Raw genomic sequence first — 17,581 nt, 5'->3', positions numbered from 1 at the left:
AGACCTATTGCCCTGGGATATCAAAAAGGGAACTCCATACTCAGATTCGGAGGCAGAATTTTCTAACACTACAGAGCTCTGCAACCATGGCCAGGCTAACGACAGAGTTCCTCTTAGTTAAATTGGAATCTAAAATTGAGGAATTCCTGGATGTAATTGAACCTCTGCTTGCTAGAAAGTTGTATCTTCAGCTAAGGCATGGCACTTTACCCATTAGGTCATTTACATGTAAATGGTTAAAATCTAACAATGAAGCTTGCCCTGCATGTGATTCTAAAATCGAAAATGTACCACATGTACTGTTTTTTTGTCCTGCCTATTCTACAATTAGAAACTGTTGGCTGGCTCCAATTTGCAAGAACCTCAAACTTCTGAATTTCAATCAGGCTTGCAGGATACTAACCTATGATACCCATCCCCCTATTGTGTTTGCCATATCCCGTTATTTATTTAGTATTTGGCGTTGAAGACAAACTTTTTTAACCTAACTATAGAAAATATGACACTGTCTATTTTCCAGCTCTTGATAACTCATTTTTTAATTTTTCTCTTAATATTTGATGATTGTTTATTGTTTTAATATTTTATGCTTGTGTGTATTTTATGTGCATTATAAAGTAGTAACTTCTTTGTTGTTGTAATCCATTGAAGAGCACAGTAATGAGTTATCTGCTTGTATAATTTAATTTAAGAGAAATTAATTGGAGTACAGACCCATAACCTGCAGCATGGTAGCCTGCTATGTGTAAACAATTTTGTAATCTACTGTAAAGCAATCAAAGATATCTGCATGTCATCTCAAATATTGCAATCCAAATGTTATTCTACAATCTATTGAAAGTTAAAGTAATCAGAGTAATCTCTAAATATCTTTTTGCAGGAAAGAGTTGTCAGAGCAAAATCTTCTGATGTAATCTAATACACTGTAATGAAATGAAAGTAATGATTTGTAAGTCAGTAACAGATATTGTAGTACATTTAATCAAGTGTCATAATTCCAGGTTGCACTCACAACAAATAATGGCACATAGGAAGGACAAAATATTGGAAATCCCTCCTCTTGTTGCTGAATAGAGTGCCATCTTCAAAGGGAAGGCTTTTATAGTGAGCACTGTACAATATAACTAGAGTGTCATAAGAGAAGATATGTGTAGCCTTGTGCCTTCTATAATTAACAGATTTGCACTGCTGCTGCCTCCTTGGTGTATGTGAAGTGCTGGTGCATTGGGGGTGTGCTTTGAACCTTCTCCAGTGGTCGACTGCCCAGCTGCTGCTTACCTGTCTCCTGACCTCTGAATACATGTTATGTGCAGTACTCATTTATGAGTGTTTGTACTACTAGCCACTGTACGCCTTTGATGAGACTGCAGAACCGTCCGCCTGCCCTGTCTGGTGAGAGCACATGATATCACTGGTCTGTAGTTTGCTGTGGATACAGCACAGAGACTGGTCGACTGGCCTCTTGCGCAATTTTACACCTCGTTGCTTTGGTTCGTGGGAATAGCTTTCATTGTCATCACAGCTGGACCTGGCTGGTGCAGTTCTCCATTTTAGGATATGGGATGCAAAGATCCCAAAAAATGGACCTTACCCTTCGAGAAAGTCACTGATGAGGAGCCCGCGGACATGACGGAGGGAGCCCAGGGAGCCGAGGATGCGGAAGACCCGATGTCCCTCACAGCTGCTATGCTCAAGGAAATGAGAGCTGGATTTAAAGCTCTAGACGGCAGATTTGACGCACTGGATAAAAGACTGGCTGATATGAGCTCTAAAGTGCAGGCACGTGACCATCGCCTGGATGTGGCTGAGGCGCAAATCTCGGATGTCGAAGACGGGGTGGTCAAGTCGCAGAAACGGCTGGACAGGATGAAGCGTATATTGAAGGAGTTTGCAATTAAAAACAAGAATTTAGAGGTGGGCAGTCGGCGCAGTAATGTCCGCATTCTTGGCATACCAGAATCTGCCAATACAGGTCTTATGGACATTTTTGTGGAACAATTGCTATCTGAACTGTTTGGCAGAGAAAATTTCACATAAGGATTTGTGGTAGAGCGTGCTCAGAGATCGCTGGGCTCCCGCCCCAACCCTGGTGTGCAACCATGACCCATCATTGCAAGGCTTATGAACTTTACAGATAGGGACGCGGCTCTATGCACAGCTCGTGAACGTGGCGACATTCTGTGGCAAGGGAACAAACTGGCTTTCTTTCCGGACTTCACAGTCGTGGACCAAGATGCTCGCAGGAAATTCAATGGAGTGAAGGCTACTTTACGGAATCTAGGGTTGCGGTATGGAATGCTCTATCCAGCTGGGCTCAAAAGTGGATGTGGGCGGTAGATCGCAAATATTTGACACGCCGAATGTAGCACAGGAGTTCTGCCATTCCTACAAGAAAGATAACAATGCAGCAACTGCGGCTGAACGAGTGATATCACCTCCCCATAGCGGCTCGGATGCAAGCATGGAACTCTTCTCTAACCCTGGGACTGGATGATCCTTCCTTGAACTTTGAGTTTTCTGTAACATATATTTAAATTTTTGCTATGCTGTTATTTGCGAGTGGTTTACATGGAGAAATCCGGCTGACCTGGCGTTGCTGCGTCCCATGGAGTATACCTGGTTCTGTTCTTTGATTGTACTATTCTTTTGGTGTTTATGTGTTGTATATGCTATTGCAGTTACATTTCAGTGGCACCGACCGATGGTACATGGGGCAGGGGTTTGCCTCGCTAGGGTCAGGGAAAGGGTGGTGGGGGGGACACTCTCAGTTGGTTTATTGTTTGTTTATTATTGGTACACAGGTCATTGTTTTATGGCGTTTGTTTAACTTGTCTATCTCCTTGATCAATGTTCGATTCTAAAATGGCACAGTTAAGTAGAATGACCAGCCCCTCCGGTCTGTCACTGATGTCATGGAATGTCAGAGGCCTGAACAACGATCGCAAGAGACGCCTGGTGCTCAATTACATGCTGCGTCACAATATTGATATAGCCTGCTTGCAGGAGACCCATATGTCCAAATCCGACACTCCTACTATAGCTGCGAGCTGGGGCGCTCATACATATTTTTCCAGTTATAGTAGATACTCCAGAGGGGGGGTGGCCATACTTATTAATAAAAGGGTCCCATTCTCCCTGTGCAGGGTGATAGATGATGGTGAAGGCCGTTTGTTGATTGTTGTGGGTACTTTGATGGGCCACTTTTTCGCAATAATAGGTATCTATGGTCCTAACGTCGAATCTCCGGAATTTTACCACTCGCTGCAAACACACTTGTCAGTACTGAATTCCTGTCTGGTCATTATAGGGGGGGATTTAAATTTATAATTGAATCTCACTAGAGATAGCACTACCACCTCACCTGACACCAAACACCGCTCCCGCCTTGTATTGCAGGATATTTGGCGACAATTCTCCCTGGTTGACATTGAACGTACCCACCACCTGACTTCCACTGCTTATACACACTATTCTGAGTTTATGACTCCTGGACTCGAATAGACTACTGCTTGGTATTGCCGGGTATTGCGGGCTGGTTCTGAGCATTAATTACGCTTCCGCAGACCTTTTCAGATCACTCGCCTGTGGTGCTGCGGCTTAATGTCCCTCGTCCAGGTGGCTTCGAAAGGCAATGGAGATTTCTTGAAGAAGGGAGGATTGCCATAAAAGACTACTTTGACATTAACACGGGGTCAGTGGATACATGGGTGGTGTTGTGGGAGGCTTTTAAGGCATATATTAGGGGGGTCTGCATTGCTAAAAAGGCGGGCATCCTGAGGGACCTACGTACTACTTTATCTCGCATTGAGAAGGAAATCGCGGCCTTGGACTCGGAGTTACTTAGGCGAGCCTCTGCTGATGAGAACGAATCGGCGGTTGGCATTGATGGTAGAATTCCGCGACGCTGCAGAGAGGGAAATACTATTTCTGGGTAAGCACCACTGGGCCAGGAAATACGGGGAAGGTGATCGTCCTGGCAGAATATTAGCAAACATCCTCCCCCCCCCCCTTATAACAAAGCTTATATGACTGAAATAAGAGGTCCAGATGACGAGTTGGTGTACTCTTCTCCTGAGATCTGCGACACATTCCTGTCCTATTTTAAAACACTATACTCCTCGACAGGGACAGGGTTACCTGTTATCCCATTTATTATTTATTTTAGCAATGGACCCGCTGATCAGACATTTTCAGGAGCACCATTTACACCGCGGTCTTCAGTTTAACCCTGGTCCCCTGCTTGTATCTGTTTACGCAGACGATACTATTTTATATGTGAGACACCCACAACTTAACCTAGGTCCAATTATTAGGGAGATTTTGCGGTTTGGCCGGTTTTCAGGACTCAGTATTAATTGGCACAAGTCTGTGATCGTCCCTCTAACATGTTGCACTGTTCCTTGGGACTGTGAATATCCTCTCAAATGGTGTCATGACACGGTCAAATAGATTGGTGTCCACGTACATATGGACTCCGCTACTATCATCAGGTTAAATTACGGGAGGGCTATCAGCTCACTGAAAGCGCAAATAGAGTGATGGCTTTGTCTCCCATTATCGATTGGTGGGCAGAGTTGCCATTATTAAAATGGTTGTCCTTCCAAGGTTTTTATATTTTTTTGAATAACATTCCCATTCACCTCACTTAGTCTTTTTTTCTACAACTGCCACAACATCTCATAAGATTAGTGTGGGGTGGCAAGAGGCCGCGGGTAAGCTGGCGGACTCTGACTTTCCCCTACGAGAGGGGGGGTTTCGGTGTTGCTGATATGTATTTATATTATTTAATTGCCCAGTGCAGTTATTCATTTTCTTGGTATCACCAGAATGCTAGGATCCCTTACCTGACCCGAAGCAGATTTTGTGCTTCCGCAGAAATTGTCCACCATTCTACCCAAGGGGATCCCGAGGGACCAATCCGATATACAGACTGTTTCTACCACTAGCTCAGAGATCTTTGGGATTGGACCTACGGTACTCACCGGCTCTGCCGCTCCCCAACCCCTTATGGCTCCCCATCCCGGGCGAAGCATTGATACAACGTACAGTGACTAATTTTGGGATCCAAAGGGTGGGGGACCTCTTTCCAAATGATCACGTTTTCTCGCTGATGGAGGATGCTCAGTTCCAGGACTGCTCCTTCATGGATGCCTTCATATTGCGGCGCATGCATTCTATTCTGAAAGCCATTTGTCCCACATTTCCCATTGCACCTGAACTTTCTGTTCCATTGTAGTTCTTATCTTATCTTATCTTATCTTAGGGGATTCTTGTATAGCGCACTGACACCGAGAGGTTTCCTGGCGCTGGCTGAGTGCCAATGAGATGGAGATACGGGGGTCTAGCCAGTCTGTGTGAAGAGGTGAGTTTTTAGGAGTTTTCTAAAAGCCAGAAGGGAATTGGCAGATTTAAGAGGGAGAGGTAACTGGTTCCAGAAGGCGGGGGCAAGGTAGGCAAATCTACGACCGCAGTTTTCTTTTAGTTTGGTAGCAGGGACAGCTAGCAAGAGGCGATGGGAGGAACGAAGATTGCGTACCGGACGGTAAGGGATGACAAGTGATTTGAAGAAGGCAGGGGAGGTCCCGAACACAGCTTTGAAGGTCAGACAGCCGATCTTGAATGCAGTCCTCTGCTCCACCGGAAACCAGTGGAGTCTGTGAAGAAGTGGTCTCGCGGATTGCCACTTCGGGGTTTTATAGGCCAGCCTTGCCGCTTGGTTCAGTACAATCTGGAGCCTATTAAGGAGGAATTTAGGTAGGCCGTAGTACAGGGAGTTTGAAAAATCCAGGCGGGAGAGCACCAGGGCGATCAGGACTTGTATCAGGGCCTCTGGTGTCAGGAGATGGGAAACTTTCCTGATTTTTCTGAGCTGGAACATACATGAGGGCACAACCGCACCAACCTGAGGCTTAAGAGAGAGCTCCGAGTCAATTATGACACCGAGGCTCTTTGCTGACTTAGCCGGGATGGGCGGGGAGCCAAGCTCAGTTGGCCAAAACTGTGGGCCCCAGTGAGTGAGACTATTTCCTGGAAGGATCAACTCGGTCTTCCCCGGGTTCAATTTCAGCTGGTGGGAATTCATCCAATGTTGGATGTGTAGCATCACTGCTTGACAATCGAGGGCTGCACTGGGGGTGTTAAGCGGAAAAATGATTTGCAGATCGTCTGCATAGTTGAATACGGTGATATTCCACCTCTTCAAGGGGACAGGGACGATCCCTGAGGCACTCCGCAGATGGATGGGACCTGTGCGGCTGTGAAGGGACCAAGCCGGACCGCCTGCATTCTGCCCGACAGGAAAGATTTGAGCCAGGCAGAAGCCAGGCCTCAGATGCCAGCTTGCTCGGCACGGTGGATGAGGATGTTGTGGTCCACCGTGTCAAACGCAGCCGACAGATCCAATAAGACAAGCGCCTGTGATGTCCCTTTATCGGCATTAGCCCTAAGCGTATCCATAACTGCCAGGATCACAGCCTCAGTGGATTGGGCTGGTCTGAACCCAGCCTGATTAGGTTCGAGAAAGTTGGAACACTCGATGAATTCAGATAGGCAGCTAGTAACATGTGCCTCCAGGAGTTTGGATAGGTAGGGCAAGAGAGAGATAGGCCGATAGTTGGCAAGGTCGTCCGGGTCAGCTCCAGGCTTCTTCAGTAAAGGCACGAGGACAGCCTCCTTGAAGGAATTACGTACTACTCCTGCCTCCAATGAGGCATTTAATAAAGGCAAGATGCAGTCTGGTAAGGACAGGCAGATGTCACAAAAGACAGAGGGAGGACAGCAATCATTAGGTGAGCCAGATTTGACTCGAGCAACAAGTTTAGCCAGAGTGCTGGGGTCGAGGGCAGGGAGAGAGAGCAAGGAAAGCGGGTTTTCAGGGGGGGAGGGTGGCATATCATCAGGGAGGACTGAAGGAATCGTGTTCTTGATCTTGGCAATTTTTTCAATAAAGAAATTATTTAAGGCATTGCAAGATTCTTGCGTCGGGGTCTGAGAAGGAAGAGTCCTTGCATCAGACGTAAGCTCCCTCATGATTGAAAAGATCTCCTGAGATTTGTTATGAGCAGTGAGAATCCTTCCCGAGATGTGAAGAGCTTTTGCTGCAGTAATAGCATCTTTATATTTTTTTCTCGCAGCGATGTATAGCTCTGATTTGATTTGATTTGATTTAAAATCATTTCTAGAGCGCACGTATACCAGCGGTTTCTTGGCGCTAACTCTAACTGGGTCCAAAGCTAATAGGCAGAGAGGGGTGGGGGAAAATTAATCAAAAGACTTTTTGAACAGATAAGTCTTAAGGTGCCTACGGAATTGAGGGTACTATGTGATGGTACGAAGTTCGAAGGGAAGGGAGTTCCAAAAGGTCGGGGCAAGGGTGGCGAATTTAGATCCTCCCCACTTCTTTCTCCGGAAACGCGGGACAGTAAGGAGGGATTGAGAGGACGATCGTAGTTCCCGAGTAGGTATGTAAGGAGTAATCTCAGACGAGATAAAGGCCGGAGCCAAGCCAAGTCGGGCCAGAAAGGTCATGGTTGCAAGCTTGAATTGGACCCTGGCACCTACAGGGACCCAATGTAAGGATTTCAGGAGGGGGGTGGAGTGGTGGAATTTAGGGAGCTTAAAGACCAGGCGGGCCGCCTGGTTCTGAATCTGTTGTAGGCGCCGCAAACTATATTTATTTATTTCTGAGTTTGTATAGCGCCTGGTTACACTGTCAGTGTGTCCCCGCGCTGTCAGAAGAACTAGTTGCTCAGTCAGTAAGACAAAGACGGGGCTATTCTTTAGGAAAGAGGAATGTTTTAAGTTTCCTGCGGAAGATGAGCTCCGATGTTTCCAATCTTAGGCTCAGGGGAAGAGAGTTCCATTTATGTGCCGCCAAAGAGCGGAAGGATCTCCCCCCCATTCTGGCTCTCTTGTGTCTGGGGACAGCGAGGAGGCCTGCTCCTAGTGAGCGGAGTTGTCTGGTTGGCGTGTAGGGGCAGAGGAGGTTCCGAAGGAAGGCAGGGCCCTTGCCATGTACGATCCTGTGACCAATACATAGGACCTTGAAGTCGATCCTTTCGTTGATCGGAAGCCAATGGAGTATTTGCAAAGATTTTTTTGAGGCGGCTCGTCTGGGCAGCCGGAGGACCAGGCGGGCGGCAGCATTCTGGATTGTCTGCAGTCGACGCCGACTAGTGGCATTGGCGCCTAGATACAAGGCATTGCCGTAGTCCAGTCTCGAAGTGACAAGAGCGTGGACCAGGGTCTTCCTTGAGGATTCTGGGAGCAGGTCCAGGGTCTTACGGAGTTTCCGTAGAATAGAAAAGCACGTACCAGCTACCCGTCTGGTGTGGTAGTCGTAGTTAAGTTTTGAGTCCACCCATACTCCAAGGTTCTTGACCTGATCACTGGGGGTAGGGAGAGGCCCCAGGGTCTGTGGCCACCAGGCAGACGACCAGACTGAGGGGGGTTTTCCTACAATTAGCACCTCAGTCTTGTCTCCGTTCAGACGGAGGCAGTTCTTCGCCATCCATCCAGCAAGCTCTTGGAGGCATGATGAGAAGTTCGCGGCGGCTTGTTCAGCAGGTTGGGTCAGAGAGACCACCAGCTGAGTGTCGTCTGCGTATGTCACTACTTCCACCCCATAGCGCTCCGCAGTGGTAGCCACGGGGGTGACATACAAATTGAAAAGGGTTGGACTGAGGCTTGATCCCTGAGGCACTCCTTGACCGAGGTCAAAGGTGTCAGAGCGTGCTCCTCCTTGCTCCACCGAGAAGCTACGGTTAGTAAGAAAAGATTCCAGCCATAACCAGGCCGTGCCTGTCACCCCTCCTTTCTTCAGACACTGTAGCAACGTATGATGTGCTACAGTGTCGAAGGCTGCGCTGAGGTCCAGGAGAACTAATGCCGCCACATGCCCGGCGTCCACGTGCTTCCTCAGTGCCTCAGTCGAAAAAAGGAGGGCTGATTCTGTGGAGTGGCGGGCCCGGAAACCCGACTGGTTGGTATGCAGGAGGCCTCTAGACTCTATGTGTGCTGAGAGTTGTTGGTTGACCAGCTTTTCCGCCAGTTTCGAGAAGAAGGGTAGGAGGGAAATGGGCAGGGATACCGGCATATAAAGCATTGCCGTAGTCCAGGCGGGACACCACCATGGCCAGGATTATAAGCTTAAGAGCGGAAAAAGTGAAGAAGCGAGAGACTCTGCGAATGGTTCGCAGGGAAAGAAAGGAAGAAGATACCACAGAGCTAACCTGGGAGTGAAGGGTGAGTTGCGAATTGATTTTTATACCTAGAGTTTTAACAGAGGATGAGGGAACAGGGGAAGTGCCAAGAGAGGGAGGCCAGAAGAGAGAGGACCAGGGGCTGGATGAACCACCCGTCAACACCAACTCGGTCTTGTCAGGGTTGAGTTTAAGGTGGTTGTGGTTCATCCAGTCCCTGATATGGAGCATGACAGATTGAAAGTTTAGCACAGAAGAGGGAGAAGAAGATAGGTTAAAGACAAGCTGGAGGTCATCCGCATAATTAAATACGGCGACCTCCATCTGTTGAAGGGAGAAGATGAGAGGGGCGAGATAAAGATTGAACAAGAGAGGGGAGAGGGAGGAGCCCTGGGGAACCCCGCACTGCACTCCCCGGACGTCCGCCGTAAAATCACCCAGACGAACAGCCTGGGTGCGGTCACTCAGGAAGGAGGACAACCAGACCAGGGCGGTCCCCCCGATCCCCGCTGCCCCGACACGGGACAACAAGATGGTATGGTCAACCGTGTCAAAGGCGGCTGAGAGATCGAGGAGCACAAGGGCCTGATGCTGATTGGTGTCCATACCCTCCCTGAGGTTGTCCAGGACCGAGATGACAACGGACTCCGTGGAGTGAGCAGAGCGGAAACCGGCCTGGCGGGGGGCAAGGGCGCCATGCGTCTCCACAAAGGAGCTCAGAGCGCAGGTGACGTGACGCTCGAGCACCTTAGCCAAAAATGGCAAGAGGGAGATGGGGCGAAAGTTGGCAGGAACAGAGGGATCGGCCCCAAGTTTTTTTAAGATGGGCCCAATTACCGCAGATTTCAGCGAGTTGGGGACTACACCTTGGGCAAGGGAGCTATTAAGAAGGTGGAGGGGGGGATCAGGGCAAGTGGTAAAGATGTGCCGGAGGATATGGGCCGAGCAAGGGTCAAGAGGAGAACCAGACTTGACCAAGGGTATTAGGGCGATCAGACTTTCTCTAGTGATGGGTGGGAGGGTGGTGAGTTCGCTCTTGGGAGGGGGACATTGAGGATCCACAAAGAAAAGGGAGGGGGGGGGAATGTTGGCCTTGATGGTCGATGGGCAGATAATTGCGTCTCCACCTACGCTCCGTTTGGCGCAGTTCGAGTTGCTGAGCTTTCAGGGTGGAGTTGAACCACTTGTGGGACTTACTGTGCCGGGAACGGGGGAAGCTGGAGGGAGGGGCAAAGCGATCACTGGCTTTGATGATCCAGCCAGTAAGATCTTCCTCCAGAGTGTGGACAGTCGCAGTTTTAGATGACGAAGGGCGAGTCTCAGCCAAGAATGAAAGGAATGCCTGAGAGTCGAGAGTGCTCCATTTACGGGCAGTCCCACCGGCCATGGGAGGGACCTTACTGCAACCTCTGACTGTGATCACTGTATTGATCAAGTAATGGTCGGACCAGATACAAGGGGTGATCACAGGATAGGAGAGAGTGAGATTATGAGTCCAGATGTGATCTAAAGTATGACCCCCAATGTGAGTGGGGGAAGTAACGTGTTGGTTCATGTTGAAGCTGGTGAGGACTTCAAATAGCTCAGCCGCATGAGGGCCAGCTTCCTTGTCATTGTACCAATAGTTGAAGTCGCCGAAAATGGCGACTCGGGCAGATGAAATAAGTAGATTGGCTAGCTGTTCACTGAGGGCTGCGGGGAACGAAGGCATAGGGTAGGGAGGACGATACAGGATGATAATGGTAAGAGCACCCTCTCCGGTATCTAGCTTAATGATGAGATTGTCCACGTCAGTGAGAGTGAAAGAGGACGTGGAGGTAAATTTAAGCTCCTTACAGATGACAGCTGCCACCCCGCCACCGGCACGGCCAGAAGGTCGGTTCGTATTGAGCAGGTAGTAATCGGGGGGCAGAGCAGCTAAGATGTCAGGGAGAGAATCATCGTTCAGCCAGGTCTCGGTAAGTAAGAGAATATCAGGTCTTTCATCAGTGAGGAGGAGGGAGAGATCGATCTGATGCTTGACCAGTGAGCGTGTATTTAAGTATAGTGCCCGGATACGTGTTTCAGTCACACTGGGATCGGATAGCTGTTTTGTGCAAGGAGGGAGGGGAGGTACACATCGTGCAATGCCAAGGGCCGAGATAGTATCTAATGTCCGCGGGGGTAGTGCGACAGATACACAGTCCAGATCCCTAAGTACATGAGAGGAATAAACAAAGGGGGATGTGGCTTCCAGCGCCTCCTTAGCGCGGACGGGCGCAGACGGGCAGGACTCTGGCACGACTCCGGCGCAGATCCGGCGCCTCCGCTGACCGCGTACGCTGCGCGGAGACATGACCGTTGCCTTTTATGCTGGGGACTGGTTGCTTCCCCTACCCAAAATGGCCGCCGCGCTTCTGCCGATTCGAGGGAGAGCCTCCCAGCCCCAAAATCGACCGAGGTAGGCTCAGGGAGCAAGGCAGTGCGGGGAAAAACAATTTAGGTAGGATACCACGTCGAAATTGAAATTATAAGCAGTTTAAAACGATGTGCAATGTGCAAAGAAATCAAGCACTTTATTTAAAATGCGGCGAAAATAGAGGCATTAAAATAGATAAAAAGAGTCACAGCGCACAGCAACCTCCCGGCTTCCGCCTCAGGAGGGACTCTCACACTCACTCAGAAAGCTAGTCATTAAAAGCATCTTGGGCGCTCATTTGGTATTGAAATATACAAGGTGTGCATATCTGCCCGCTCCTTCTCTGATGTGAAGACTCGCACAGCCTGGGAGCACGACTTTGGCCGGCCCATTTCAGACGACCAATGGGAACAGTGTTGCAGAGGTGACTCTTAATAACAAGTACAAACTCCTGCACTTTAAATTCCTTTGTAGAATGTATTTCACACCCGCCTGGTCGCACAGGATAGACCCATCTAGACAGCATCATTGTTGGAAATGCTCAGCTCCTCATGCGGATTTTGCACACTTGACCTGGACCTGTCCTAGACTACAACTGTATTGGGAGAAGGTACATGCCACACTTGGGGGCATGATCGCTCTGTCTCTGATCCCCAACCCGGAAATTGCACTATTGTGTTACATGGTTAATTTCCCCAAGAGAGTGAGGAGGTTAGCAGCACTTGGGTTCCTGTTGGCCAAACGGGAGATAGCATTAATGTGGGGCAAGAAGCAGGGACCTACTCTCCAGACATGGCTCTGAAGCCTAGCGTATTGTAATGTTAATAGGGAAATATATGCATCCCTGATGCCCAGTTCCTCACGCCACAAAGACATCTTGAGCCCATATAAGACGTATATTGCTGCACAAACTAGAGACTCTGACACCCAGGTGGAGAGTGGGCTTGTCCCTGAAGGGGTGGGTTGAGTGAGTGATGGGTTGGGAGGATAATCCTGTCAATGATGTACAATGTATTCCCATTTATGTATTGTCCTGTCCTCCGGGACGCTTCCAGATCACAGCTTATGCATCGTGGGTTCTGCATGTAATAAATGAGTCACTCTGGATTGCTGGACTTGTGACAGGTTGGTTGGCCCTTAACATTTTGCATTGATCTGACAGTTGGTCTACTATTATTGACGTTATATGTTTTACAAGTGCATCACACTGCATTATTATTGTATGATGGATGGCCTAACAATGTGCCGCTATAGTTGATTTATTGATCTTTATGTATCAAAATTGAAAAAGATTATTTTAAAAAAGTGTCATCATTCCAACACATGATCTGAGATCTCGCAATCTTGCGCTAGCTAAAACAAAGTGAATAAAAAGAGTTACAGCCTGATTCATCAAGCTTTTATGCGCTCGCAAAGGGCCAGATTCTGAGAATCCGGCCCTTTGCGAGAGCGATTTTGCATTTGGGATTCAGCATCCCAAATGTAAAAATCGCTAATTGCGATCTCGCAATTTTGCGAGGAATGACATTTAAGGAATCTCTATTTGAGATTCCTTAAATGCAATTCAACATCCTATTTAAATTTGCGAATTCGCAATTTCTAGGCGCAATTTACCGCGAGGTCAGACCTCGCGGTAAATTGCAAAAACTCAGAAAAATGCATTTAAATGCATTTTTCTGAGTTGCATGTTACACACACACATGTCCTTTGGACATGTGTGTGTGCAACACCTGTGTCACAGATCATTTGAGGGGTGCTACAGGGTGTCCTTTGGACACCACTGGCACCCTTCAAATCGCTATCTTATTTGCGATTAGCAAATTGCTAATCGCAAATAAGGAATACTCACCATTCATTCCTATGGGCCTTTTGGCCCATAGGAATGCATGGGGAGTTTTTCCTTATTTGCGATTAGCAATTTGCTAATCGCAAATACAGAATGTGTAGGAATCGCAAATAATATTGCGATTCCTACATGAATCCCGTTTTGCGAGTCCTTAATAGCGATTCGCTATGAATCGCTATTAGGGCCTCGCAAAACGGGAGAATGATGAATCTGGCGGTTAGAGTAATTGCTGTTCAGTGGACTTGCCGCGAGATTCATCATTCTCCCGTTTTGCGAGGCCCTAATAGCGATTCATAGCGAATCGCTATTAAGGACTCGCAAAACGGGATTCATGTAGGAATCGCAATATTATTTGCGATTCCTACACATTCTGTATTTGCGATTAGCAAATTGCTAATCGCAAATAAGGAAAAACTCCCCATGCATTCCTATGGGCCAAAAGGCCCATAGGAATGAATGGTGAGTATTCCTTATTTGCGATTAGCAATTTGCTAATCGCAAATAAGATAGCGATTTGAAGGGTGCCAGGGGTGTCCAAAGGACACCCTGTAGCACCCCTCAAATGATCTGTGACACAGGTGTTGCACACACACATGTCCAAAGGACATGTGTGTGTGTAACATGCAACTCAGAAAAATGCATTTAAATGCATTTTTCTGAGTTTTTGCAATTTACCGCGAGGTCTGACCTCGCGGTAAATTGCGCCTAGAAATTGCGAATTCGCAAATTTAAATAGGATGTTGAATTGCATTTAAGGAATCTCAAATAGAGATTCCTTAAATGTCATTCCTCGCAAAATTGCGAGATCGCAATTAGCGATTTTTACATTTGGGATGCTGAATCCCAAATGCAAAAATCGCTCTCGCAAAGGGCCGGATTCTCAGAATCTGGCCCTTTGCGAGCGCATAAAAGCTTGATGAATCAGGCTGTAAGCTTCCATTCGATCTGCCTCTCGCTGAGGAACATCTTTGGTTCACAAATACATTAAAAACGTGGTTGTGTAGGACATAGAGATGTGGTTTTCTGTGCTATACAATGCCTCTATATAAGACAGGGATTGTTATAAGTGCAATGATATCCTCTAGGGGATAATTGATGCGCTCTACAAAATCTTGAATAAATAAATAAAATAATTCCATGAATTCATAATCTTGTATTATGTTATTTAATAAAGCTTTTTTCCACGGTACTCTTCATGACATGAATTATATAAGCAAATTCAAGAGAATGAATTGAAAATGATGGACCTGAATAGCATAATGCAGAAGACAGGCTGCACAGCAGACAGAGAAAGGAATAGGCAGTGGCAGCATAATGCAGAGAATGTTTTTAGCACTTGGGTGCTAAGTAAATCCAGGCATAATATTTATTATGCCGGTGTTATCATGCTTAATCTCCACCATTTCTTCTTATGGAAATAATGTGTAATGTCTGAGATTACGCCACATCGCATAAACAATATTTGAGTTCAAGTAAGAAATTTTAACGCCGGACTATGGGATCAACACATACAATCTGAATGTAAGTGCTATAGTTTAATGTGGGGTACCGACAATGTTTCATCTTGAGTTTAGTTTTTTCTCAGAGGTAGATTTGGGTACTTTTTTTTACTGTTGGAAGTATTTGATAGAGACTTTGACTAATGTAATTATAGTATAGACTTTCTTTTCCTGAACTGATGATTGTGCCCTATCCTTTATTCACTCCTTGATCATTTTGGATTTGAATTCTGGAAGGGAATCTCTCCTGTATCATCAACCCTTGCATTTAATTTTTTTGGGGGAGAATCACATACATTCAGTGCAGTAATTTGCAAAATGTTTGTTGTTCAAGGGAGAACAAGCAGCACTTTTCTTGTGCCATTCTGGCTTTTTTCATATTACCTGTTGCTGAATGGCCTGGAGCTGAAATAAGGGGAAAAGGCAGGGTTGTGGGAGCGATATATATATATATATATATATATATATATATATATATATATATATATATATATATATATATATATATATATATATATATATATATATATATATATATATATATATATATATATATATATATTTGATTTTTATTTTCAATGAGATAAAATATTGGGTGACATGGACGTTATTGTTGGGTTATCGTTAGTTTCAGGTTTTACACATACAAAACCATGGAAATTCAGCAGTTATAGTTACCTAAGCTAACTATACCTCATGCCCCCTCGATCAGCTGCTTATGACCTTACATATTATATCTACCATCACTCATGACATCTCATATGACATCACTGATGTCATCATCCAGTGAGTGGAAGTGTTTTGTAAAAGTTTCTGAGACTTAAATATATATACTAAGCTACTGCGTAAGTTAAATTACTATTCACTCTGTACTACTAATTAGTGACACTATTTCTAAAATGTAATCTGATATATAATCCCTTTTTTAAAGTGGGTGCCCTGTTTATCGGTTAACTAGCCTCTACACTGACCGCTGATGTATTTGCATGGTTGTACTTTGTGGCAGTCTAAGCTGTTCATTGAGACTTCACTCCACAGTGATGGCTGAATGTGGTTCTGTTTTATGACATGCTGACTAGTTTTCATAGACATCTCTCCTTTGTGATGAATGACTGTAGTAGTAGATTACAATAAATTCATCTATTCTCTAAGACCTTTCTCTAGAGTGATAGGTCAGTGTAGTTCATATTTGCAAAAGTCTCACCTCTCTGCTCACACCTTTTTCCATGATAAAGAATCATGTATCTAGTGGTTTGTCACACAGTGGCCTGTCTGCTAACATCTCCCTACTAGTTGCATGTTGTTGTGGTTTGTGTAATTCTGACATTTGCATAAAAACCTTTTACCAGGTTCACAAATGGTATTGTTATGCAATAGAAAAGCCTATAAAAATAGACATTTTACTTTGATCATTAGATTTTGAGCAGTGGGCTAGAAAACATGGGAATATCCACTAAGAACTGTCTCTTACATGATAACTGAGTGTAGTAGTTAACAGGGTGAAAGGGAGCTCTACACTGTACGTCTCTCGCCTGTATCTTCTTCTTACTTTAAAAAAATGTAAAGGGTATTTTATGAAGTATACTGAAGTTTACTTTTTTGGATGATGTCATCAGTGAACAAATGTGAGATGTCATCAGTGATGTCACTGACCATGTAATGAGTGATGTAATATGTGAGGTCTTAAGCAGTGCTTTGTAGGATTGTAAATTATAGTTAGCCTAGGTAACTACAACTGCTACATTTCTATGGGTGTGTGTGTGTAAACTCCAAACCCAACTATAATGTCCCTTTAATCTTTGTTTCTTTCAGTGACTTTCTACGATTTCTTATTACTATTTTCTAACTATAACATCGCTGTAGTCTTTTTATTTTTTTTGTGAATTCCACCGTTTTTTAAATGTAAATTGTACTACAAATTCACATATAAGTTAAAGTTAATAATGTACATTTTTAAAAGTTTATAAATGCATTTTATTAACACATTTACCATTATACAATTTAAAACAATTAACAAATCAACAAAGCACAAAGTCTTTCTCTGTTTTCCATTCATTTTATACATTTAAAGATCTTCTGCAATTCCACCACAATTCTGGACAACCTTCCACAGTGAAAACCATACCTTAAATCGGTTATTTCAATTTCACATCTCTCTGGAGACAGTCTCTGCAGAACTGCTACATCATATTTTTCCTTTCCTTCAAAAGAAGAGAGTTTCAAAGTTAAGATCTCTTCTGCTAAAGACAGATGAGAACGAAATGAGCAGGACAAAGAAGAAAAAGACTTACTACCTCCAAAGTATTCCTCCTACTTTGGAAATATTTCTCCATCCCTTCAGGAGATGAGAAAGTTCTCAGAAAGATTGACCAATACAATATATGTAGCAATAAACTGTTAAGAGCTACTCTGAAAAAGTGTTCACATTGCACATAATTTCTTTCAAAACATATGAAAACAATACATACAAGAATGTATCAGAGGATGATAGTGAGGGAAGGTGATGCATCATCATCTGTGGGGCCCTTCAGATACTTACCATCCCCTCTGTTTCACCAAAACTGCAATGCATAGTCACTCATTGTGCCATTCACCATATGTCATTTAAACTAAAATATATCATTGGTTGTCCAGTTTA

This window comes from Lissotriton vulgaris, chromosome 5 (assembly GCF_964263255.1).
Source record: "Lissotriton vulgaris chromosome 5, aLisVul1.2, whole genome shotgun sequence".
In the NCBI taxonomy this organism is placed as follows: Eukaryota; Metazoa; Chordata; class Amphibia; order Caudata; family Salamandridae; genus Lissotriton; species Lissotriton vulgaris.
Note: the sequence above shows the minus strand (reverse complement) of the source record.